Source organism: Rattus rattus, chromosome 16 (assembly GCF_011064425.1).
Source record: "Rattus rattus isolate New Zealand chromosome 16, Rrattus_CSIRO_v1, whole genome shotgun sequence".
NCBI classification, from domain to species: Eukaryota; Metazoa; Chordata; class Mammalia; order Rodentia; family Muridae; genus Rattus; species Rattus rattus.
Genome location: NC_046169.1, coordinates 42828147 through 42850195, shown reverse-complemented (window position 1 = coordinate 42850195; position 22049 = coordinate 42828147). Strand labels below are relative to the sequence as shown.

The following is a 22049-nucleotide window of genomic DNA, read 5'->3' as shown; positions in this document are numbered from 1 at the left end:
ACAGGGCCCTCGACAGGGAGCAGTCATTCCTGGATCCTCCACAGAGCCCCCACCCCCAGCACATGTTTTTAACTTTAGGGAGGAAGCCTCATAGTTGGTTGTGTCAGAGATCAAGCTGTTGAAGTAAAGACCAAGCAGTATTATGGGCACGGGGAGCTTCCTGATATGTTTGTATCAGAAATGCATCGCTTTGAACGCTGTAACTTTAATTTTGCCTCCTTAGCATGCAGAAAGCTCAGTCTTGTTGAGTAGCCAAGAACCATCATTTGCATAAAGCCTAATTTACAAAGTCAGCGGAAATAAGCGCTCATGTCAGGTACAAATGGATATAGCTGTTGAAGCCACGGGGCTTCTCTGCAGACTGATGACCCCGGTCTCCACCCTGCCTCGTAGCACAGCAGTTGGCTGGACATTAGCCCAGACCTTGTTTCCAAGTCTTCCCAGTCTCCTTGTCCTTGTTACCGAGTTGCAGAGACAGTGGGGTGAGGGTGGCAGTGGGGTTCACACGCCTGAAGCACCAAGTTATTCCGTTTGCTCTTCACAACACCCGTGTTAACCCTGTATCATGTCAGTTCAGATGGGAGTCTCCTGACAAATGTTTCTTGTAAAAATTTTCATTATTTTTTTGTGTATATGGAGTTTGTGTGTATGTGTGTATGTTTGCATGTGTGTATATGTGTATATGTATGTGTGTATGTGTGTATGCTTGTGTATATGTATATATGTGTGTGCATATATGTGTGTATATGTGTATATATATGCATGTATATGTATGTCTATGTGTATGCATGTGTATGTGTGCGTGCACACGTGTGCGTGTGTGCACATGTGTGCACTTGTGCACTTGTGGAGGTCAGAAGAGCCTTTAGATCACCTGGAGCTGAAGGTTGTTTCGAGGTGGGTGCTAGGTTCTAGGAACCAAATCAAGGTCCTTTGCAAGAGCAGCAAGAGCTTTTTTACCCATAATGCCATCACTCCAGGTCCCTGTCAAATGTTTCTGAAACAGAATCTTAAAGCAGTAAATCACAAAAGACCTTAAGCATCAACTGATCTAGAGTCTCGTGGCCTGGGCTCTGTGAGCAGTTGGAATTTGATCAGTGATAAAGAGTTTCTGACTAATCCCTCTCTCCTCTGTTTTCCTCCCCTTCTTTTGTGTGTGATGGAACCCAGGGCAGTGCTCGACCATTCCTAACCCCTAACCATAAAAGGCATCTGTGGTCCTAGTGTGCGTGTGATAACCAAGGTTAAATATGGAGCTTAGTAGGCTTCTTTCTGTGGGCACTCTTGGAGCCCCAAGCGAATTAAAGCTTTACTGATCCAAAAGGGAGAGGTGAGCCGAGGGCTGCCCACATATTTGAATTATCTGTGTGGACTGTGCGTTAACATATTAGAAAAATATGAACCACTGAAATAGTTGGAAACGACGGCCATGCCCACAATGTTACTACTCTGGAGGCCAAGGCAGGGGAATTTGATAGTAGCTTGGGCTACATAGAAAATTCCAGGTTTGCTTGGGCTGCATAGCAAGACCTGTTAACAAAGAGACAATCAGTCTTACCAAAATACCTTTCCTGTTACCTGAGGAATAACAGCCGTGCCTTGGGATGTGGCTTGTGAGACTGTAGGAGCTGAGCTTCTCAGTGAGCCGGGGCAGATGGCTGACAGGTGCCTCACTGTGGCTCCTCCAGGGCTCGCTAGGTCACTGTTTTCAAGTGGCCTGTGTCCTACTAGAATGCTATTCTGTCACGACAGAGCTTTTGTTTTCTTAGACTTATACTGTGCCCCTAGCATATAGGACACAGCTTTACACACAGTGGGGACTCAAGACCTACGACCAACTGAGTTGATTGTCACTGGGAAAGATGAACAGGCCAGGAAGGCAGGTGCAGCCACACCCTCTCCTACCTGGCCAGGGGACGCGCAGAAGATCCAGCAGGATAGGAGGGCCCCTGCAAAGTCCTCTGTGAGAAGAGAAGAGTCATTGTGATCTTGCACAGCAAACGTGCATTTCCAGAGTGAGGAAGAAATACATTAGAAAACAAGGCTCCTGAAATAGGAGCAGGATAGACATGGAGGAGGAGGGGGAGGGGGAGGAGGAGGGGGAGGAGGAGGAGAAGGAGGAGGCTGCCTCGCTCTCTTGGAGTTGTAGCTAGGGTCATTTGAGCAGGCAAGGCAGCCCTCTGTGTCAGTCGGTCTGTTCATCTGTCCATCTGTCCATCCGTCTTGAATCTAGGAACTCCTTGTCCTGGTGAACAAGTTAGGCTGGATCAGATTCCTTTCTGGACATTGTTTTTTGGGCTTGAGGGTGTTTCTATTATGTTTTCTCAGTTTTCGGATTTGGGAAAAGTTTTCTTTTTATTTACTAGGTCCATCGTGGTAAAACTGAGCTCCTCCTTTGTCTTTTAGAAATAACAAAAGGCCAGGTTGAAGACACCATACTATCACAGTAATTTTAGTTCTCTTCACAAAGAAATGGATTTTTTTTCTCTCTCAGATTTCAGGTTCCTTTCTGTCATAAACTTATCAAGAAGAATGAAAGAAACACATTTGCCCCAGCTCCTCTCTGTATGGGAAAGACACACTTCTGTTCCATTAGCGAGAGAGCAGGCACAGTGATGCCCTAAAGAATTACTACAAAGTGTGTCCCCTGGGACACAGCCTGGTCTTCAGGACAGGGCCACAGAAGGCGGCTTCCTCCACTTCTGTGTTTGCTCCATTAAATCCTCGTGTTTGGTCCCGAGACAAAGCACAGGCTCTCTGATTTCCTCCTGAATGTATGTCTCCCACGTCTGCTCCAGCCTTTCTCTGAAGAGGCCACACAAGAGAACCTGCCTCCACCGAGACGCAGAATGGTGAAGACATTTTCCCGATAAACATAGACCATTGATCTGAATGGAATGGTGGAGAGCTTTGGGGGTGGAAGGTCGGGGCTCAGAACAGCTTTCTGTCTCTGCTCCCAGTGTCTCCTTCTGCCCTTTCCCCTCTTTGCAATTTTCTCTGAGAGAAATCATGTGACCTTGTCACCACAGTTCCGCATGCCAAATATCTAAGTGTCTTCAGAATGCAGCACAACTCTTTTAAAGGCAAATGGTGAAGCCGTGTCATCCTGCATTTGCAAGACCGCTCTTCTAGTGGATTTTAGATATCACACACAAATGTGGCTGGCTACTTCCTTTTTTCCTTCCCACAAAAGTCATTTGGAAACCCTTTGAGCAGCCTTCCATATTTGATGCTCTGTCCTCCGAACACACAGCACATTGTGTTTTTTTTCTCAGAAAAGTGATAGGATTTGCTTTGAGGATATCTGTAACAGTCCATGCTAGCTTTCTATAGTGTTTATATTATGTTTTAGAGCTAAGTCCGTTTCTCCTAGTTTCCTGACATACCTAAGTATTTTCTGAACTGACATCAATTACCACGCTGTCTCCAGTATTCCAAGTCCAAGATAAAAATTACAAAACATTAATTTGACATCATTACTGCAGCTACTGTCAAATTGTCCCGTCACGGATCAGTGAACACTGTTTACATCTTTGTACGCACAGTTTGCTCTTGAGTTTTAAAAGTTGTAAGTACACCCACCAATTGCTGAGTGGGTGAGCGCCTGTTGGAAGCGCTGGTTTATGGCGCTGCTGTCCCAGTGAGAAGCAGCTTTTCTGGCATCCCCCTGCTTCAGGTCACATGCTGCCTCTCTTCCTGCCGCCTTTGCTGGGAGCTTGTGAAGTCATTCGTTCTGTTTGAGCTTGTTCGACTTTTACATAGGCCTGGTATTCTAATACAACTGAAAAAAGAGAAAATCAATGACCCCATCCCTGCTCCAACTCGTACATCCTTATCCTCAATTTGGATGGTTCTTTGGTTTCTGCGGGTAGAGAAGAAGAGGACAAGGCTAACTCCTGACCTTTCAGGTCCCCTCGTCCTTGCATCAGGAGACTGGACCGGTGCACATTCAGCCTTTGTTCATGTTTTCAATAACAAAGTTTGTGTCCTAATCCAGCACAGCTGTGTGCAGGGCCAAGACGCTGATAAGCAATGCCTATCACTCAGGGCATGCACTGACAATATTGGTTTCTAACAGGATGAACAGCGAACTCGAGCTCCGAGGACACGTGTTTATCATTTGGGGAAATTTTTGGAGACTTTCTACTGAATAGTTTTACATTGTTGCAAAAGATTCTTCCACAGACAATGTGTAAAAGCTGACGCTCCTCCCCCCAAACCCCCACCCCCGAGATTAGCTTGTGGAGGGAGGCAAGGTTGGTACCCTGCACAGAGTCTCTCTTTTGCCTTCATCCTCCTCGGGAAAGCTTGCGCCTCACCCCCGTGTCCCCCTTTACCAACAGAGTGAACCGCGTCTCTGGAAAACATGACCTACATTTAGCACCGACACTCCTGGTTAGCCATTCTTCCTCTATTAAAAATCTCTTTAGTCACGTTGAACGTACTCATAAGCGCTTCTAATTTGCTCATATATCAGACAGAAAAGATGAGGTTACAGCTGCAGTAATAACTCAGAAGGCGAGGGCATGTTTAATATGTGTGCTGGCTGTTGTTTGTGGCTCATCTGAGCTCTGTTCATTGTTCTCATGGAGACCCAGCCTAGAAATTGCTGCCATCTTGAAGATCACCAGCAGCTGCCGTACAGAGGGAAAGGAGACCTAACTTTGGGGGGGGGCAATAGGTGGAGCTAGGTGCCCTGTAGGCCACTGGCTGGGAGTCCTTGGAGTTGGTACTGATTAAGCCACCCTTCTGTCACACTGGGCAGTGGTGTGGCTCCTTCTCCATGCGTTGTCTCCATGTTCACTTGCTCTCTCATGAGGAACACCCCAACACATGCATGAGCCACTCGTCCCTCACCAGAATCTCCACCTTTAAGGGGAGGGGTGGAAGACAGCCCCTCCTGAGAGCCCCGGTCAGGAAACTAAGTGTTAAACTAATCAAGAACGTATTGTTTATTTCTTGGTGTGGGCGCCCACATACTTTAGGAGTTAAAAACTCAGACTCATGATGGGGACAAGGGAGGCGAATTGATTAAAATACATCACAAACATGAACAAAACAGTCAAAGACTAATTTTAAAAAGAGAAAAACATTTTAGACAGCACAGCTGTTTGTCCCAGGCACTGGATGCAACGTTGGCACATGTGAGCGAGGGAGGTCTCTTGCTTTGTCCCTGGGGGCCTTTCTCACATCCCCGACCCAGTGTGGCTCCATATCAAGCCACAGCCGCACTGGTGGCTGCTCGCCACACTTTGGTTTCCAGTGGCTCCCATGTTGGTTTTCAGGCCCTGGGGGCGGGATGAGTTTGCTGTCGGTTCTGGTTGTTTGAAATGAGGGCCCATCTTTGTTCAGCGTCACCAGCAGGTCTCTGCTTTTCTATGGTGGACCCCTTCTTCATCCCTTTTTATCCATTTCTAGTCCATCAGTCCCTAAGGACACCCGACCACCACCTTTGCACAGCGCCATGGGCCCTGAGTGCAGAGGGTTTCCTCCATGGCCTTTTCTGCACCTGGCGTTTGTTTTTCGAGACACAGCAGCAGGCTATGCTCACTGGGTTGCCAATGCCGATCTCTAACTGGTGGGTTCCATCCAGCTGTCTTCCTCTCAGTGACAAGCAGTGACGGACCACAGGCACAACCCCACCCCCACCCCACACTCACCTTTCTAGCTGCTTCTTCCCTGCCGAGGCTCTCTCCAACGCTTACCTACACAACACTCGAGTTCTTCAACATTCCCCCCGCTATGCCCTCCCTTAGTACGATCCAGCTTATTTTCAAGACCAAAAGCATGGCCACAACCAGAGTCACTTCCCTTTCCTAGTATATCCAGTGGCCTGTTGGACGCAGTGTGTCCAGCTCCAGAATTAGCTTATGTAGACCCCGACTCATTGCTTCTAGCTCAGAACTGATTTGTCTCCGTTAATTACAGGTATTACCTAATACCATCATGGACCCGGTCACTCAGACAGGAAGCACGGTCTCTCTTTCCAACCCCTCTTCTCCTGCCCTGTACCTCATCCACCTTTAGGAGTTAGGTCCTCATCACTCATGCCTTTGAGTAGTCAGTAATGTCTTGATGTGGACATCAAGACAAAGACTCGCATGTGTGTCAAGTGGAGTGAGCACAGTTGTGATTAAGATGGAAAAGACCCCACCCCCCATGGAGCTTTTGTTCATACATCAAAGGCAGCGAGCACATAAACATGCAGTGCTGGAGAGCTCCAAGCATTACAGTGACACCGCCTCCTAGTGGTGGCTTTTGTAATTTGCAGGCTTAGTTTTTGGGAAATGTGAACGAATGCTCCTGAAACATTCCATCTGTTCTTACACCCGAGGACCAGGAAATGGCACACTGTAACTACTTCAGCTATTTAAAATGCTACACTTGGAGTTATAAAACCATAGCTCAGTCATGTCATGAACAACTTCCCTTGGGGGACAGAGGTAGGCATGGACCTACCTCTTGCCACAACTGTATCACACCAACTTTATCACACCTGTCCCAGTAGATAGGTTCTGCCCAAGGATGTTGGCTCTTTTGTGTCCCCTGAACAGAAACATGAGTCTTTGTCTTGATGTCCACATCTTTAAAAGATTTCAGCGGTGCTAACATGGGTCCATGGGAACTGCTCCTCTCTGGTTTTCAGCCTCCTGCCTCACTTTGGTGTGTGTTTCTGGGGAGGCCAGGGCACCACTGGTAGTCATGGGTTTCATCGTAACTGTTCCAGCTTAACTCTCAGTCTGCCACTCGTAGAAATGCCAGGTGCTATAGAATTATCCCTTCTCCTGGCCCGGCAGCCATTCTGAACCCAGCACAGTTCAGGGTTAGAGACTGCCAGGTGTAGTCAGCCACAAATGGTGACTTCATCTTGCTGATGTCTCTTGGACTTAGGGGTTTCTCGAAGCTCACTTCACTGGCAGCAGTAGCTCCTCCCAGACATGGGAGTGCTGTTGCAAACCTGCTGGAGCTGCTCTATCAAATGAGTGGCACAGAAGATAGAAATGAACTGACTGAGTGCTGTCCTGAGGCTGCCCTGGCGACAATGCTCTAGCATGTGTCACCACGCAGCCATTTTATGTGCCCAGGTTATGATGCTAAATGATCATGTGGCCGTTTTGAGTCATGTGCCCCCTGCATTCAGTACAACTTTAATTTTCTCATCCAAATAGAGACTGTCTTATGGATATCTGGTGTTCCAAAACTCTACAGTGAATATCTATAGCCTGTTGTATATTTTACTCTTAGTCAAATGGAATGTGGGAAAGAAGCCAGTTGATTTTGATTCAAAATTTGTTTTAATGTTCATCTCACAACATTCTAATGTCTCAAACACACCGGCTGTGCAGTAGGTGATGTGTGGATGGGGTTAGCTCTGCGGTAGGTGATGTGTGGATGGGGTTAGCTGTGCGGTAGGTGATGTGTGGATGGGGTGGCTGTGCGGTAGGTGATGTGTGGATGGGGTGGCTGTGTTCCAATACAATGTTGTTTACAATAGCACCTAATGAATAGGGTTTACCACCTTTTCTATTTACAGCATCTTCCAAACTTCCCTTCCCGGGGCATTTTCTGCTACTGTATAAGCTTCCTTTGTCTTTCCTGTGCTTTGTGAGTTAGGTTTCTAGACAAACTTAAAATTGAATATTTTTGAGTTTTGAATTGAATAAATCGAGTATTGAAATGGACTCAAGGTCCATTGTTTATTGGAGGGACAAATATATAATTAAAATTTGTCACAGCTGTGCTGCCTAGGTGCCATTGTCATCTATGCAGCCTTGTGATGTACCCAGTCCTGTTTCTTATCAGCTGCAGACCACTCAACCCTGAATTTAGAGAGCAGAATAGCTCAGACCTGAGCCCACACCACTGGGCTGCCCAGCTCTTAGCCTCTGTGCTGTTACCTGCCAACTGTAAAAGGGGCGCCCCGGCCGTCCAGTTGCTCAGCCATGCTCCACCCTCTACACCTCAGTACTTGTATCTAAGCAACTGTCCCCAGTCACCCTGCAGCCTCCATAAGCAACAACATTCACCTCCGTGCTGGCCCAGCTTTTGTCACCTTGATACAGCTTGGGTCATCTGGGAAAGCGGAACGTAGGTTGAGAAAATGTCTCTAGCATATTTGCCTGTGGGGCAGTGTCTTGATTAATGATCGATTTGGGAGGGCCCAGCCCACTGTGAGCAGTGCCATCCTTGGGTAGTTGGTCCTGGGGTGTCTAAGAAAAGAACCCAAGCAAACCAGGAGGAACAGGCCAATAGGCAGCGCTCCTCCATGGCCTCTGCTTCAGCTCCCGCCTCCAGGTTCCTGCCTTTGCTTCCCTCGATGGATTCTGACTCAGATATGAAAGCCATACAACCTCTTTCCTCCACACACTGCTTTTGGTCATGGCCTTTCTCACAACAGTAGCAAGTAAACTAAGACGACCTCCAACTCTGTTGGCACAAGTAACCCTCCATGTGGTTCAGATGACAGAGTGGCACGTCTAGTGACAAGTGTCTCTTTAGAATTATGCATTGGGCTGGCACTGGTGGTGCACATGTTTAATCCCAGCACTTGAGAGGCACAGGCAGGTAGACCCATGTGATTTCAAGATAAGCCTGGTCTACAGAGCAAGTTCCAGGACAGTCGGAGCTAAAGAAACCCCGTCTCAACTACCCTCTCCCCCTGTCGCATTATGTAGTAGAATGTATAAGTGACTCCATTCAGCCTAGGGGCCGAAGTGTCTGTGGTAGGGAGCATGTGCTTTTAATGTTTAAAGTAGTTTGCTTCAGTTAAGGACCAACCTCTGATTGATCCATCACGTGACTGAGCATTTAAACTTTTGAATCTGAGTTAAAACCCTTACCTCTATTAATAATATTAACATTGACATACCCTCACACAAACATGAATGCATGCACATGTGTGTGTACACGGCACAGACATACAGAATCAAAATACGAAGAAAATAAGGAGACTATATTTACAATCTTGAGAGAAAAGCAGCATTTTGAATTATGAGAAAAAAAAAGATTTAGAACGACAGAATGGTCTTTTTACGTGTGTCTTCCAGAGCAGAGGGTACCTTCACACTGAAGTTAGCATGTGAGGTACCTGGGCCATGGCTGTCTGGTAGAATTCTAGATATGGCAGAGTGGTGTGGATTACAGACCACAGTTCACAGTTTCCTCAGAGAGAGTATTTCAAGAGAACGTCTACAGCTGCCTTCCAGGACTAAGCTTTGCCTCTCACGGCCATTAGGCCGTTTTCTTTTATGTCCAGAATGAATTCCTTAGGTGTGCGCCAATTAAAAATGTCTCTAAGTGGCTGAGAGGCCTTGATTCAGTGACAGGAGAAGTGAAACCCACTCTGAGAAATTGTGCTCTGGTCTCAAAGAGGTGGAGTGACCGTAGGGTCTCCAGGCCTGACCTCTGAGGTAATGTCTCAGAATCGAGTCTTCAGTAAAATAGATAAACTGTCTTTCTCCAGTCCCTGGGGCTGGAGGCACATCCGAGCTCTGATTCTGCTGGGTGGATATTTGCTGCCGAGGGCTTCCTATCTCTGTGACTGCTCAGGCACCCGTGAGAGCGGGCAGCCTGCCCCGAGGGGAAAGGAGGGATGGAGCAGCCTGTTCTGGCCCCATCCTGGTAGAGGCGCTGACCTCCTGCCCCTGACCTCGAGAAATTCATCAGCTCCCCGGAGACTGTAAGACATTATCTCACTCAGCCCTCTGGCTCCAAGTAGGAATTCACTTAAGTTATCTCTGCAGAGAAATGTCTTCATGTTCAACCTGCATGATTAAAAAATAGTTTTAAATTAAAAAAAAAATTACTCACGGGGGATTTAGTGATACCTTTTCCTAAGATCTTCAGGGCCGGCAGGTCACTTGGCGCTGTGAGAAGTGACCGTGGTGATACGGATAATTGGAGCTTACATGGAGTGAGTGTTCTCTGTGCCAGATAGGGAAACAAGGGCATTATCTTTTCACTTACTTAATCCTCAGAGCCTCCTGGAGCAGAGCCTGCTCTTGCCCTCCTTTTTCAAATGTGGGAATGCAGAATCAAATCCTCCATGTAACTGTGGTGTCAGGATTAGAATCCTGGGCTGTCATTCTCCAACCACAGCGTTCCTGATCTCCATGTACTTCTGCCTTCCTCCTTGTCTTGCTGTCCTGCTTCTCTTTGGGGGATAAGTTATTAGGATACGTAAAGAGTCATAGACAAATCTCGAGGCTTACAGAATTAAAATAATCCTCTGGTCCTGCCTATCGTGAATTGACATGTGCAGTCTCCCTGACTGGAAACACTCACACTCTGAAACTAATCCAAAAGCAGCCCGAAGCGTGGCTGTGCCCCATCCCCGTCTCCAGTGCCCCTCGCACCTTTCTATTTAGCCCGTCCTTCCCGGGATGAGAAGCAGGAGGAATGGAAGCAGGAGGAAACAGACCTGTTAGCAAACTCTGGTTTGAATTAAGTGTGGTCCTTTGCGCACTGCCCGGAGAACAGAGATCCTGCAGCTTGAGAAGGTGCGGGAGTCTTTCTCCCTCCCCACCTGTGTGTCAGCAGAAAGCCCACACTGGGGCTTCCGTGTTTGATTTGTGGAGGACAGAGCTGTAACCAACACTGGGGGTCACGTTCCAAGGCCCTTTCTTCCCTTTTTACTAACTCCCGAAACAAAGTGACCCGCTTATGTCATGGCTCGAGTTTTGACTGCTGTGTCTGGCATCGCCGAGCATTGCAAGTGTCTCATTTTAAATTTTAATGTCTCCCTTAATTTAGGAGTACCTCTGGAACTGACTCATTTTTCCATGTCGAACCAGAGCCTGAGAAAGTTGTGGAGATTAAAGTAAATTCAGCCCCCAGCCTGGCCCCTGATCTCAAGGCTGGCTACAGTGAGAACTGTCAGGGAGATAGATGGGGGCGCTAAGGTTTCCTGCCGTTTTCAGCCGTGTGTGGGTACCACATGTGTTGTGTTCAGTGAATACAAATACAAGAACACATGCTGTTCCCATTAGGGACACTTCAGACCCTTCTGTCCCCAGCCTTACTGCAGAATCGAAGGGGTCATTCATCACAGGCCACTTACCAATCCTGACTGGGCTTTAGGCCCTTGTACACATAAGCAGCAAGCAGTGTGCCCAGGCCCTTTTGGGGTTGGGGGGCGTCACATGACAATGCTGTTTCCCAGCGTTCTGCAAGTTCATTTGCAGGGAAGTAGCCACTCACTGGTTACTTCTCCAGGGCTCTGCACACCTGACCGTGTGTCCATTCTGCCGAGATTTTCAGGTAATTAGTGACAGTGTGACACACGCACTGCGGGGGGTGCCTTTCCCATTTCTGCTGCCTACAGAAGGCTAACCTGCCTCCAGTCCTACATACGTGTAGTTGTTGGCCTTCTGTGTCCTGTTCATTCCCTCTGTTGACAGGGTCTCGCCCTCCCACCTTTGTCAAGCTAAAGCATTCATTTTATAAGACTTAGGGCCTTCACACCCGGTCCTTTTCATTTCTCCTCGCAGTCTCACCAAGCTCTTACCACACCAGCCTCCATCTGTGTGTATGGCCCCAGGGCAGCACTTTGCTGCCCTCTGTCCTGTGAGCTCGGGGCCTCAGGAATGAGCAGCCAGCCCCAGATGCCTTATACTAGCATCCTGGTACCCGAGCCCTGCACTTCCTGGCCTTGAGAAAGCTCACACAAGGAGGGCCGCCTAACAGATGACTGTCCCACCCGTCCTCCTCAGGAACTGTCACAGAGATGCCCCTGGCTGAGTGTTGACCCTGGAAGCCTAGCAGACCCCCAGAGACCGGGCCACGCACTCTGCACACCGTAAGGGTGCTGGCATCTTGGCTCCCTACTTCCTGCTTAGCTGGAAGTGTTCGTGCTCAGCCTAGCACTAGTGGCGTGGACCACTACCTCCCACCCTGCAGCGTCATGTCCAGGGGCTGCCATTTTCTGGCCAGGCATGGGGCTGAGCAGTCTGCTTCCTTTCAAAGACGCATTTCCACTGAAGTCTGGTGCAGCATAGCCGGCCGACCATCCTGTCTGATTTTTCTCATCTGTGATAATTGGTCTTTCTGCTTCTTGGCATTTTATCATAAGACCAGTAACACAGTGAGAAAAACAGGAGCTCTGAGGTCACTGGAATGAAGACGAACCACAGCAATTACGAGATTGCCATTTTGCCTGTTGCTCGTTTCTGCAGATCCCTGTTTTCCTCATTTGAGTGTAGGGAGAGTTCCTGTGTCTTAGGTGCCGAGGAGATCTGGCGGGATAACTTAGTGCGGAAGGTGCCACGCACCTCAGCCATCCCCATCGCTGTCTGTGCTGGAGTGGAACACACAGCACACAGACACACAGACACACACACAGACACACAGACACACACACACACACACACACACACACACACACACACACACACACACACACACACAGACACACACACAGACACACACAGACACACACACACACACACACACAGACACACACACACAGACACACACACACAGACACACACACACACACACACACACACACACACACACACACACACAGACACACAGACACACACACACACACACACACAGACACACAGACACACACACACACACACACACACACACACACACACACACACACACACACACAGACACACACACAGACACACACACACAGACACACACACACACACACACACAGACACACACACACACACACACACAGACACACACACACACACACACACACAGACACACACACACACACACACACACACACACACACACACACACAGACACACAGACACACACACAGACACACACACACACACACACACACACACACACACAGACACACACACAGACACACACACACAGACACACACAGACACACACACACACACACACAGACACACACACAGACACACACAGACACACACACAGACACAGACACACAGACACACACACACACACACACACACACACACACACACACACACACACACAGACACACACACACACACACACACACACAGACACACACACAGACACACACACACACACACACACACACAGACACACACACACAGACACACACACAGACACACACACAGACACACACACAGACACACACACACACACACACACACAGACACACACAGACACACACACACACACACACACACACACAGACACACACACACACAGAGAGGAAACACGAGCAATACAAAGTCATTCCAGGAGAGGTCACATGAGGAGCCTTGCAGGAGCCCACGCAGGCGTCCGGGTCACAGCACCCACAGCACACTTGCTGGATGTCACAATCCATTCCAGACCTGTGACTGGAGTGCCTGTCCATTACAGCTCACACCGTCTTCAAACCTACACTCGGGTAGAACATTCAGTTTCCTGTGTATCCAAAGGTCAAACGGCCTCCTCACTAGGTGGCAAGTGTGAACACATCCCTTACATCCAGGCGCTGAGGCTTTTCTCTTGCTTTCTAGTGCTTCATTTAGCAGAGGCGGGTGTGGGTCGTGTAAGGAAGGTATGGTGTATGCTCTCAGAGATGAAGATTTCCTAACACAGTGTAGTAGGAACAGAATTCAGTATTCACTTTTGGCCTCATGGAAGAGATGGATTAAAACGGATCTTCCAAGTATGGGAAGCTGGGGCTGGGGCTGGGGCAGGGGCGGGGGAGGAGGCGGAAAGAAGGTGGGGGAGGGGGGAGGGGATCTGGAGAGATGACAGCACTCAAGAGTACAAGCTGCCCTTGCAAAGGACCAGAGTTCAGTCCACAGTGCCCATATCAGGCGGCTCACAATAGCCTGTAACTCCATCTTCAGGGGATCCAGTGGCCTCTTCTGACAAGTGCGAGGTCGCACGCACGCGCACGCGTGCGCACACACACACACCTGGGGGCACAGTGCTGACACCAGCACAGTGCTGAAGTATCCTGGCAGCTTGATAAAAGATCACAGGAAGCATCCCGACAGGGTGACAGGGTGACAGGGTGACAGGGTGATAGGGTGACAGGGTGACAGGGTGATAGGGTGACAGGGTGACAGCGTGCTGAGACACAGGCATGTTGGTCAAGGGCTTTCCCAGCATGAATGCCCGGGTTCCGTCTTCTGCCCTATATAAATCATTGATGGCACATGCTTGCAATCCCAACACTGCAAAAGTCAGAGACCAGAAGTTCAAGGTCACCCTTGTCTATGCAGCAAGTTGAAGGCCAGTGTGGCACACATGAGACCCTGTGGGTTATGAATGAGGATGCAGAGAGGAAACATAACCATGATTATATTGTCATTGTCGTGCTGATCTCAAGAGGAGGTTACTATTGGGGGCGCTGAGACTGAAGCCTGGCTCTGAAAGGTCTTGCTGGCCAGGTTAAAGACCTTGGATTTCCCTCTCTGTAGCATGGCAGAAGGGCGAGGTGTTAGCATTACCCAGCACTCCAGACAAAAGCGCTGGGTGCTTGTGGTGTATTTCACGGTTGCTTTTCTTTTTTAAAGAAAGCATTTAGCACATGCAGACTGCTGAGGCTTAGAGAACTATAATTTTGACCAAATAAAACAGGTTCGCTATACAGTGACATTTTCCTTTTTCTGGTGATGTTTGTGGTCTTTGCCTATGCAACAGCTCAAACTCGGGCCCCACCATCCTACTCATGTCAGATTCTGTCTCTCCGTCCATAAAACTGGGAAATCGAAGCACCACTCACTGTAGCCAAGACAACTCTAGTAATCATCTACAGGTGAATGACCAGAGACAATGTGTCATGTCTGCATAGTGGCGTATTGGTGTAAGAGTGAGTGAGAGTCATTTATGCTAACGTGAAGGGAACTGCGGGGAGGACAGTAAGAGAAATTACTCAGAAACACAATTCTGCATGAACTCATTTATACGTGGGAGCTAGTAAGTTGATTCCATCAAGAAGAGTTCTCACCAGAGCCCAGAAAGGGCAATGGGGTGTGTGGGAAGGGAATGAGGGGACATGGGACAGGAATAGAGGCACGGGGGGAGTGGCTCAGGGTGCAGTTGGCTAGGAGGAGTCACTTTGATATCCCATGGTGCACTCAACTACCTGCGGCTGGCCACAGGCAACTGCTAGTTTCAAAATAGTCAGTACAGACGATTTTTAGATCCCCCCAACATAAAGACATGATCAGTGGACGACAGACATGCCACTTACACTGACCTGATTCTTGCACATTGTATTCAAGCATTGAAATATCATGCTGTACCATATAACTATGCACAATTATGTGTTAATAAAACTATACACATTTTCTGCTTTTCTTTCTCTTCCTTCCTTCCACCCATCTTCCCTTCCATCCTTTTAAAGACAGGTTATTACTATGTAGCTCTGGCCATTCTGAGATCACTGTAAAGACCAGGATGGCTTGAAACTCACAGAGACCCACCTGTTTCTGCCTCTTGACTGCTGGGATTAAAGGTGTGCACCGTGATACCCGACTTACCTGTTTTTTAAGAACTGGGAAATGGTTAGTATTTCCCGTCTTCATAGAGTTAGCCTAAGGAGAAAGTGAAATAATTGCTGCTTGTTAGTGAGTAGTAATTTTAGGGGCAGAAAGGATAGCACAGTCGGTTAACAAGGACCTGAGTTCCATCCCCAGGACCCACATACAAAAGCCAGGGTTGGGACTGGAGAAATGGCTCAGTAGTTAGAGTAGTGAAGAGGACCCGAGTTCAGTTCCCAGCACCCAAATTGGGCAGCTGGCAACCACTTGTACCTCCAGCTTTTGGGGATCTGACACCCTTTTCTGACCTCTGTGGGTACCTGCATTCATCCTCACATCCACGCATACACATGCACAGGCGCACGCGCGCGCGCACACACACGCACACACACACACACACAACACACACACACACACACACACACACACGCACACACACGTCTCTTTTTTTAAAAGCTAGGCATAGTGCCAGCATTTATAATCCCAGGGATGGGGTGATAGAAATGGGGAGATCCGAGGCTCTCTGGACAGCGTGCTTAGCCTAATCAGAGAGTTTCAGGCCACTGGCTCCTGAGGATTGACAGCTGAGATGGTCTTAGGACCTCTATGTACATTCACACGAGGGGCATATGCATACACCAAACAGTAAGAATAGGTACCGCTGCAATTATTAATAAGAGCTATATAATCTTTGAACTGGCTTTGATTTTGTGTTAAATGTAGTATGGTTTCTGTTTCCTGCCTTCCGGGTGCTGTTGGTCGATCTATTCCTTTGCATGTTTCTCTGCTTTGTGCAAGCCGGTGGGCTTCGATCTGATCCTGCGGCCAAGCATGACCTTGGACTCCTTGTTTCTGCCTCTGACTCCCAAACCCTGAGATTATAGACAGCTCTAATATTTTTACCCCCCATCAAAACCTGTTAAAATAATTATTCCACTTTATGGATCTTCCAAAGAAAATTTGTTTCTCAACATTATCCAAGCCCTTGGGGGAAACTCCTGTGGATACAAGCATGGTTTCCAAGGAGCAACTTTGCACACGGTGAAAACTAAGCCCGCACAGGCTTCCCCTCCACATTCTGTTTAGCGAGCTCTAAGGGCGTCTGAATGATAACCGCATTCCCTCTTAATGCATAGCGCTGCCACAGAGCTTATTTCGCTTGTGGGCACGGCACGGGCCCCCATCAAGGCTAGGCCCCTGCATAGACCTCCTTCCAGACGCGTGTGGTTGGCTGCGAGATCCCCTCTCACTTCACTGAGCTGTGAAATTGACACAAAATTGTGCCGTTAGCTTGTTTCTGAGGAGTATGTTACACGTGGATATTCTCTCCTTGCTTGCACGGTACATGAAAAAAGATGACAAGATTAAAATGTCCCATAAATGAACATGAGCAAGAAAATTTAGATGTAATTTGTAATGAATTAAAAACATTGAATAATGTATAAGAACCCTGCAAGCAGAGGTGTAGCTGTTCCGCGCAGGCAGCTGGTGCCATGGAGGGAGCTCTCTCTTTCTTAGCTGACACCTTTCCCAATTTCAATTGTCTTCTCTGTGGCCTGTGGCAAGGGGACAGTCTCAGGGTCAGACGAAGTCCTCCAGGAGCATGGCTGAGTGTCTGTGTGTGCTGTTTGGTTGGGCATCTCCTCTCTGCAGTTAGATAACACATTGCCAGACTTCTGAGAAGAAGTCAAGCAGCGCCCCACCCTGCTTGTTTGAGAGGAGGTGTCCTTGGGTAGAACACAAGCCTCACGGCACCCTCCTGAGCCTGATGAAGCCTTCTAGCTTCTTGCTGTGGTTCTTGTCATGTTTTTGTTTCTTATTTTACCCCCTGACCTGAGAGTCTATCTGACAATAACTGACATCTTACCACCTGTAAAAAAGTATATATAATTATTAACTGTCCTTTTTTTTTTTCATCTTTATTAACTTGGGTATTTCTTATTTACATTTTGATTGTTATTCCCTTTCCCGGTTTCTGGGCCAACATCCCCCTAACGCCTCCCTCTCCCCTTCTCTATGAGTGTTCCCCTCCCCATCCTCCGCCCCCCCCATCACCACCCTCCCCCCAACAATCCTGTTCACTGGGGGTTCAGTCTTGGCAGGACCAAGGGCTTCCCCTTCCACTGGTGCTCTTTACTAGGATATTCATTGCTACCTATGAGTCAGAGTCCAGGGTCAGTCCATGTATAGTCTTTAGGTAGTGGCTTAGTCCCTGGAAGCTCTGGTTGCTTGGCATTGTTGTTCATATGGGGTCTCAAGCCCCTTCAAGCTCTTTCAGTCCCTTCTCTGATTCCTTCAACTGGGGTCCCGTTCTCAGTACAGTGGTTTGCTGCTGGCATTAACCTATGTATTTGCTGTATTCTGACTGTGTCTCTCAGGAGAGATCTATATCCGGTTCCTGTCAGCCTGCACTTCTTTGCTTCATCCATCTTGTCTAATTGGGTGGCTGTATATGTATGGGCCACATGTGGTGCAGGCTCTGAATGGGTGTTCCTTCTGTCTCTGTTCTAAACTTTGCCTCCCTATTCCCTGCCAAGGGTATTCTTGTTCCCCTTTTAAAGAAGGAGTGAAGCATTCACATTTTGGTCATCCTTCTTGAGTTTCATGTGTTTTGTGCATCTAGGGTAATTTGAACATTTGGGCTAATATCCACTTATCAATGAGTGTATACCATGTGTGTTTTTCTGTGATTGGGTTACCTCACTCAGGATGATATTTTCCGGTTCCATCCATTTGCCTATGAATTTCATAAAGGCATTGCTTTTGATAGCTGAGTAATATTCCATTGTGTAGATGTACCACATTTTCTGTATCCATTCCTCCGTTGAAGGGCATCTGGGTTCTTTCCAGCTTCTGGCTATTATAAATAAGGCTGCGATGAACATAGTGGAGCACGTGTCTTTTTTATATGTTGGGGCATCTTTTGGGTATATGCTCAAGAGAGGTATAGCTGGGTCCTCAGGTAGTTCAATGTCCAATTTTCTGAGGAACCTCCAGACTGATTTCCAGAATGGTTGTACCAGTCTGCAATCCCACCAACAATGGAGGAGTGTTCCTCTTTCTCCACATCCCCGCCAGCATCTGCTGTCGCCTGAGTTTTTGATCTTAGTCATTCTCTCTGGTGTGAGGTGGAATCTCAGGGTTGTTTTGATTTGCATTTCCCTTATGACTAACGGTGTTAAACATTTCTTTAGGTGTTTCTCAGCCATTCGGCATTCCTCAGCTGTGAATTCTTTGTTTAGCTCTGAACCCCATTTTTTAATAGGGTTATTTGTCTCCCTGTGGTCTAACTTCTTGCGTTCTTTGGATGTTTTGGATATAAGCCCTCTATCTGTTGTAGGATTGGTACAGTCTTTTATTCAGCTCTAAAACATGAGTTCCATGGGACTGACCCTTCTCTTCTCCTTATATATTCTACTAGAGAGGGATTGGCACACAATAGATGTTCAATAAACATTTCTTGAACGAGTGGCTGAAAGAAAGCACAGGCCTGCACTCTCTTTCTCCCTTTGCAGCTTTTGTACCCAGCTCCTCCTCCTCTTTGTCACAGCTGTCCTCTCCACGCCCTGGCCACACCCTCCCTATGGTCCTGAGTTCACATTTCCCCCAATGCTGCCTGGAGGTACCTATGCTTGGGTGGAGCTGAGCCTTTCCCCTGTCTGCCTCCTTTCCCTAAGAGGGAAGGGTTTGCTACACTTTCTACAGTTAAAGATCCGCCTTAACTTCCAACCTATCACTAATCAACATTTTTATAAAGTTCAAATAAAGGAGAGGTTGAAGAGTCAAATACATAAGTCCTCTTTGTTAGATTAGATACAAAACACTGTCTAGTTATGCTTTTGGGCTTGCTACTTTCGAATTTCCAATACAGTTACATATTTGTTACATGAAATGTTTGTCGCTCTGTAACAGCTGAAGAGTCTACATTATTTGGGGAGTGGTGTACCAGGTGACAACAGCTCTATCCTGTCATTAGTACCCCTAGCCTGTCACTGTGTTACTGGTCACAGAGGTTAAGTAAAATGGAAAGTGGTCCATTTAATTGGCACCAGTAACTGGCCAAAGGGGAAATCATCTGGATTGGGAATCAGCAAACACACACACACACACACACACACACACACACACACACACACACACACACACACACACAATGTTCCTATGTACTATCTCAGGCAGAACAAGCATGAACAGCTGCTGGTGTGACTGCACGGTCCTGGGTCACTGCCTTCAGTTGACCACAGCCCATGGGATTTTCATGCTCACCCTCATGCTAACTGAACCAGCTCACATTTCATTTTCCTCTGTAAAGTACATGTTTACAAAACAAAAATCTAAGGGCTGGGTTTTCGAAGATTTTTGTGAGAATTTTCTCCAGTATTTTATAGTCATCCCACATATATCAAATTCATTTTGATTGTGTCTTTCTATAGCCCCCCATATTCAGCCATTACCCCCCATGTTCATTCCCTCCATGTTCAGCCATTAGCCCCATGTTCAGCCATATTCAGCCATTACCCCCCCCATGTTCAGCCATTACCCCCATATTCAGCCATTACCCCCATATTCAGCCATTACCCCCATATTCAGCCATTACCCCCATGTTCAGCCATTATCCCCCATGTTCAGCCATTACCTCCATGTTCAGCCATTGCCCCCATGTTCAGTCATTACCCCCATGTTTAGCTATTACCCCCCCAGTTCAGTCATTACCCCCCTGTTCAGCCGTTACCCCCCATGTTCAGCCATTACCCCCCATGTTCAGCCATTATAACCCCCATGTTCAGTCATTACCCCCATGTTCAGTCATTACCCCCATGTTCAGTCATTACCCCCATGTTGAGTCATTTCCCCCCCAGTTCATTCATTGCCCCCCATGTTCAGCCGTTACCCCTCATGTTCAGCCATTATCCCCCCATGTTCAGCCATTACCCCCCCCATGTTCAGCCATTGTCCCCATGTTCAGCCATTATAACCCCCATGTTCAGTCATTACCCCATGTTCAGCCATTTACCCCCATGTTTAGCTATTACCCCCATGTTCAGTCATTACCCCCATGATCAGCCATTACCCCCATGTTCAGCTATTACCCCCATGTTCAGCCATTATAACCCCCATGTTCAGTCATTACCCCCATGTTCAAGCATTACCCCCTCCATGTTCAGCCATTACCCCCATGTTCAGCTATTAACCCCCATATTCAGACATTACCCCCATGTTGAGTCATTACCCCTCCATGTTCAGCTATACCCCCATGTTCAGCCATTATCCCCCTATGTTCAGCTATTACCCCATGTTCAGCCATTACCCCCCCAATGTTTAGCTATTACCCCCATGTTCAGCTGTTACCCCCATGTTTAGCTATTACCCCCCATGTTCAGCCATTACCCCCTCTGTGTTCAGCCATTACCCACCGCCCCCCATGTTCAGCCATTACCCTGTTTTGTCACATATTCACTTTCCATATATTTTTTTACTTTGCTTTTTTGAGAGTAAATACTTAACCCCTAAGAACTTCAGTTTTTACTAAGAATAGAATAGTCTCTTACATAACCATAGTACAGTACAATTTTCAAATTCAGGATTTTTTAAAGTACATTACTAGGGAACCCATTCAGGGCCTAATGGGACATTCAGAGAGTCATAACTGTTCACTAAAAATAGGGAGTCTCTTACATAACCATAGTACAATTATCAAATTCAGGAGTTTTAAGTGCATTACTGAGGAACAAATTCAGTGCCTAATGGTTCATTCAGAGACTCATAACTGTCCAGCGTGCAGAGGATAAGTGGCTGTGAATGCTTCTATACTGGCCTCTCCCCACCAAAGCTCAGGGAACATCCTGTAACAGGGAGAGGCAAGAGTGTTAGAGCCAGGGGATGGGGAAGAGTGCTGTGGGCTCTGACTTGGGACATCATGTGATGGACACACAAACAACATGTGATCGTCACGTGATTGTTGCATGATCGTAATGTGATCCTTACATGAGCCTCACAGGAGCCTCACATGAGCCTCACACGATCATCACATGATCACTGTATACATGCAGCTGTGGTCACTTACACAAGCCAGTGGGGACTGAGGAGGAGCTCTCAGGGCCACACTCCCAACTGAGGAGCAGTTGGCAGTTGACAGCTGCTGGGAGACGAGAGGCGATTTTCCTTAAGGATGTTGTCACTAGCATGTTGCCTGTGCCCCAGTGGGTGGCCTGCCACATATGGGCAGCCTCAATTAGAGTCAGCAGATTATGAATTTTTTTTTTTCTAAAGGAACGTGAAGTTGGGAGGGAGATGTGGTAGGGGAATTGAGAGGGCCTTCAGAGTAGTGGTGGATATAATAAAAGTATATTGTATACATATGTGAAATTTTCAAATAATAAATGTTTTTAAAGCAAGAAACTAAAATATGAAAAAATATCACGGTCTCCCAGATGTCTGAAATCTTACACTAGTGATGTCTGGTGACATCTGCAGTGACCAAAAAAAGTATTGTTGTTGTTGTTGTTGTTGTTGTTGTACGCTGGACTCTACTACTAAGCTGCATTTCAGTCAAGTTCAGGAATGTTACATTGAATCAGCCCTCCTTTGTGCAGTCAC

At 47.5% G+C, this 22049-nt stretch overlaps 1 protein-coding gene across 1 annotated transcript in view; it reads left to right on the top strand.

Annotated features, from left to right (window-relative positions):
- Positions 1-22049, top strand: part of Ttc28 (tetratricopeptide repeat domain 28) — a 407017-nt gene that overhangs the window by 243450 nt on the left and 141518 nt on the right. The window lies entirely within an intron of this gene.